We start from the raw sequence: 6000 nt of genomic DNA, 5'->3' as shown, positions 1-6000 counted from the left end.
CTGGGGGCCTCAGTTCCTGGTTCTCCTCTAGAGGGGCATTGGAAAGTGGTGAATGCCTGGGGTCAAGGAACAGCAGCAGCACACACACACACACACTCTTCAGGGCACAGATTACTATCCTGAAATGTGGTAACAACACAAAGCAGTGCTTTTGTGACTGCAGGTAACTTAAGAACATAATTTTGGATTTTTCATGAAGTTGCAAATACTCGTAATTGATTTCAAAATTATTCCTAAAAAATATATTTCTCTGAAAATGATATCTTAATGACTATTACTCAGCTTGTAGGGAAAAAAAGGCTGTGATCTGCATCAGAGAAGTGCTAAGGGCAGACCTGCATCAACTGCCTGTGACTGCTGTGCTCAGCAGGCATGTACAGCTGCTGGTCCTCAACCAGCTCAGGGTTCTTCTAGCATATATTTAGATGAGCAGGATGCATAACTTTAAAAATAAAACATTTGCCAGACCACACATCATTTCATTTTTGCCGCCCTTATTTTTAATAAACTATTAATTCTTCCACAACACTGTAATATTTTCCACAACACCACTTTTCCAAAGCATTGTCCAAGACTCCTCTGGGCTCTGCAGCAGCCAGTACTGAAATTCTTGCATGATTTATTTTCCCAGGCACCTTTAGTTCTCTTGTGGATATTAAAAGAGCAAGAGTTTTAAATATAACCATACATAAAAGAAAGTATTTTTTGACAATTACAGGAAAGTCCTATTTGTATTTCTTACATGTGATTCATCATCTTTATGATTATAAGAATTATGAAGACAGCCTAATATATTCTGTGTTTCCTCACACAAGAATATGTCTGGTTTGCCTTTGATTTCCTACTGAATCTGTTTCACAGGGAGGTTTCAAACAATGATGCAAAAATCTGAATTTGATTGGGTTTCTGAGAAGATCTTCCCATCAAAGAATGATCACATTATGTGGCTATTTTTCTTCTACTCTGTGGGTAGAAGGATACACAAAGCAAAAATGGAAATAGGGATTCTGACAGTACTATGCTGGGTCAGCTATTTAAACTGCAAACTTTAATTTTATATATATTTTAATCTACATTTATAGGCCAGAAAACCTAGTTCTTGCTTTCAACAAAGCATTAAAAATAACTTTTTAATGTTAAAAACTTAAAAAGTGTGTCAAGTATGGCACTTTAAAGTATTTTTTTTATGTTTGATGTCCAGAATTAGCCTTTTTTTTTTCCCTTTAAATCTTAATTTCTAAGTTTATAAAAACCTGTATTGCACCATTTATTACAGGTAGGTACAAAATTTTAGAACACAGCATAAGGAATATATATTACACATAAGTTTGGAGGAAACTGCCAACCTTTTGTCATCAAAGTCTGGATTATCTTACTTGGTAATGTCATGTAAAGTCCTAATTATGTAAGACTAACTTCTGCTTGTGGAGGTTATGAGTAATAAAAAAAGCACTTCAGTGACTGTACTTGGGTTTGGTGACTGAAGATGTATACATTTTAAGTAATACCCACAGATGCATAAAAATGTTGGTCTCAAGGAAGCTCTGGATGTTGAGTCCTCCCTGCCACTCAGAACCAACAAGTTGCTTCCTTACCCATGGCTGTATTTGATGAAGAAAATACAGCACTTCCTCTTAGAAAAGACAAGAACATCTGAAATTTTGGCCAGTTTTGATCTCCCTGTCACGGAGATCAGCTCCTCTGTCTGAGTTCAACAAGGCACCACAAACCAGGACAGGAGATGGTTGACCAGACTGGACTAGGGGAATAGACTGACTGCAGTACTCAGAGTCCATACATTTGTCAGTTTTATTTCAAATAAATATTTGTACATTTTTAAGGCCAAGAGATCATCCCATAGAAAGATCAGACTCTCTGATCTTACTGTAGATTCTTACTGTAAGCTCATAGCCTGGGGCAAGACAGATATTTTAGAGAACATTCCAAATTCTTCAGACACAACTGCACTTTATTAAGTAGTTTCAGTGGTTAATTCACCTCATTATACAAACTGTGCCTCCAATTTTTATTCTAAATTCCTCTGGCTTTTGCTCTTCCACACTGATAAAAATGTGTTTGCTGGAGCAATTCACCGTAAGAATTTCATGTTTATGCCCTGATAGTACCAGATAGCAAGACAGCATTTTATGTGCCTTATCTTGTGATCACAGTCCTATTTAAAGTAGAGATCAGTCTGACTGTAGTTTGTTAGATAAATGTCCCTCTACCAAAAATATTATCACATAGAACCCCTGCAATGTGTATGTGTATGTGCTTACAGTCACAAACACGGAAGTATTTGGTTTCTTGGAATCATCTATAACTTTCAAGGACAGGTTTTTATCATTTTGCAAGGTTTCATAAAAATTTCATGTTTTATCATTCACAAAAATACAGACTCAAACCACAATAATGGAATAACCAGCAATCACACAGGAGCACACTTAAAAAAAAAATGTTACCTTTTCTGGCCCAATGCACAATAATAGATCAGTTTTCATGGTGTTGACTTGAGTAATTTTCATCTTAGAAGTCAGGTTAATATCCAAATAATTTAAACTAGTATTTTGCTGAAGTATCAACCAACTTGTCTAGCTCTCACTAAAGGAGCTCAATGGAGATGTTTAATTCAAAACCAGGAATTTTAGGTCTATGTGTGTCCTACATGTCCCATCAGGAGCATGGACACAGGAGAGCTGGGTAACAAATGGGAATGTAAACCACATGCTGCATCACCAGCAAATCCTATTCTCTATATTATTACTGCTAAATCTGCTTCCTTCAACAGTTTCTTGCTTGTATCAAAAATTGTTCAGCCAGCAGGACCAGAGCAGTGATTGTCCCCTTTGCTCAGCACTGGTGAGGCCACACCTCAAGTCTTATGTCTATTCCTGGGCCCCTCAGGACAATAAAGACATTGAGGTGCTGGAGAGTGTCCAGAGAAGGACAATGCAGCTGGTGAAGGGTCTGAAACACAAGTCCTGTGAGGAGCAGCTGAGGGAGCTGGGGCTGTTTAGCCTGCAGAAAAGGACACTCAAGGAGGACCTTACCACTCTACAGCCACCCAAAAGGAGGTTAGAGCAGGCTAGAGGTTGGCCTCTTCTCTCAGGCAGCCAGTGACAGGATGAGAGGAACTAGCCATGTACTGCTCCAGGGGAGATTCTGGTTGGACATCAGGAGGAATTTCTTCACTGAAAGGGTGGTTAAACAGTGGAACTGGCTGCCCAGGGCATTCTGGAGTCATCATCTCTGGAGGTGTTTAAGAAATGACTGAATGTGGCACTGAGAGCAGTGGCCTGGTGATTGGTCAAAGGTTGAATTCCATTACCTTGGGCGTCTTTTCCAGATTTAACAATACTATGACTTCATGATTCTTTTCAATGATGTCTCCCAGACATGAATGAAATATCACATTGGCTTCATACCTTTTATTTAGATGTATGCAGATCCTAAGGAATAAGTTGGATAGTGTAATATACATCTTAACAACATAATAACAAGTATCTATCTCCCTTATCGGCTCAACATTTTGTAATGATTGCTCTTCCAAAAGGGAAGGTGGGTTTTACTTTATAAAAAAATTCTTGCACACTTCTACAAAAGTTGTATGACAAAGATCAATCCATTCTCAATATATTTCTAAGACTTTTTTTAGGCATTTTAACATAAGTTAAAGGTCTAATTCCAAGCTTTATTTTAACAGGAGGAAACAAAGACTCCTAACAGTGTGGAAAATTTCATCTTCAGTAGTGAATATACTGTTTATCAAACTCCTGTATTTCCTTAAAATGTAAAAGACAAACAGATCTTATAGGATGGTAAAAAACTAGAGGACATAATAAGCCTGGCATTCTGAAGCAAACAGTAGATGGACTGAGCTGAGGTGTGAAATATGGTCTAACACAAAGAAAGCCAAAAGATTTCCAAACAGTTCTTGTGGTTAAATATTCCTGTAAATGGGTGTTTTAGTTTGGGTGAGTAATGGATTTTTAATAAGATGTTATTGAGGGCTTCATTTATGTTTAGTTTTAGGCTTTTTTATGGCATAAAGAATAATGCTTTGATTCTTACAATTGTATGATCCTTTGCATTAGCTGCTTGGCATGATCATTAGCATAGAATCAACAAATGGATAAGGACCAAGGCAGTTTAAATAATGTGGAGGAAGTTCTTAGCTTGTTCTTAGCTAAGTTCTTAGCTTAGTCTTATTTGTTTCTTTGTCTTTTTTTAATCAGCACATGCAGATTTTCTTTCATAAATTAAAATCAAATCTGAAATTGTGGCTGGACATAAATTTCTCATAATTTCTTGAGATGCAAAACCATGATGACAGAATGGAGTATCCAGTAGAAAGATGATACCAGGAGTTAATCATCTTTATTACATTTTATTCTGATGTTTCATTTCTCAAACTCCACTTCCCTGTGATTAGATTTTATTATGCCTTTATGGAAAGGTCAAAAAGCTCACAGCCTCAAATAGCTGTTCAGTGTTTAAATCTCTACCCATGGTAATCTTCTCTTCTAAATTTGTAACTAATTCCTTACATGTAATGGAACTTGTCTTGTAATTTTTACTCCATTTTACTGTATTTTTATCTTTTTCTCAAAATTCCAGTTTCCTTCTGAAATGTAACTTTTTCACTTGGACATGATGTTTCACACTCAACATTACACATAGAGGTACAGCCACTTCTCTGCCATGGTTCTTATCTCCAAGATGTTTGCAAATGCCTGTGGGAAATTTGCTTTCTTGTCTTTGGAGCTCCTCTGAGCATTCACCTTGAGGCAATTACCACAGATTACTAAATATGCCTCTGTGTGACTGCTTGCCAAGACAGTCTCCCATCCTCAAAGGAGAACTTGCAATTTTGTTCCATGTGTATTATTTTCTATTTAGTTTTATTGAAATACATTGTGCTCATCATGGCAACCTAATTAAGCCGTTCAGCTTGCACAGCACAGGCAACTTTTCTACTTTACTCACTGCCCTGGCCAATTTCTCTGTCATCTGACCACAAGATTAGCACAGATGCAATGTCAGTGTCTACAATGATCTTTCATCGGATGGAACCACTCTGTAGAGAGCAGACGAAAATAGGCCAGCCTTTTTTTGTATGTTCCTAATTATAACAACTGTATTTTGTATCTGTGAGTGACCCAGGCTTCAATCCTTTCCATATAATTCCCTGTAGTGCAAGCTTTTTAAATAAATCATGATGTGGTTCTAAGTTAATATTGCAATTTCAGATAAAACCCAGCCTTCTGGGAAATGAACTTTCCTATAACTGCTGTGTAGGTGGGAACAAATGAGAATTGATATTGCCTCATCCAGCTTCCTCCTTCACTTTCTGCTATAAAGGTCCAAGAGGTGTATCCTGGCTCAACAGTGGCTCAAGTGTTTGCCATATTAATTTCTCCATGCAGAAGAATGTGTCCTGTCTGTAGTGACAAACCTGAGAATTAATGAGTTCAGAGGGTTTTCTGTACCTCCTTCCTCAACTGTTCTGCTCTGGCAGTGTTCAATAACACATAAAGTTCCAGTCATTTAATAAAATTAGTTTTATGTCCTAATTAGATATTGCTTTAAAATGTGGCAAGAAGTATCAGATGTGCACATTTGTTGTATTACATTATTTGAGCAGTGAAAACTGATAAATACTGCAGCTGCAGACCCAGGTCTGAGCATGGTAGGTGTTAAAAAAAATGAAAATAGAAGTCCTAGTCTTCATCCAAAGGGATTTATATATCTCCAAAACACATGTATCCATCCTTTTGTTCCACATATGCTTTCTAGTACTCTCAGCTATTCATAATATTTCTCATCAGTAATTCACACTTTAGTACACGTGAAACTACACAACAAAATGCAAGACATCAACTTCACTGAAGGCAAAGGATCTGGTCTTCTGTAGTCCAAAGCATGCTCTGGCCAGTTCTGAGAGCCTCTGAGGTGCATTGTTTCCAGTGTCTGCTCAGGACTTTCAGCATCTCTGAAGAA

This window comes from Zosterops lateralis, assembly GCF_965231275.1.
Source record: "Zosterops lateralis genome assembly, chromosome: 2".
NCBI lineage: Eukaryota > Metazoa > Chordata > Aves > Passeriformes > Zosteropidae > Zosterops > Zosterops lateralis.
This window is presented reverse-complemented; position numbering follows the sequence as displayed.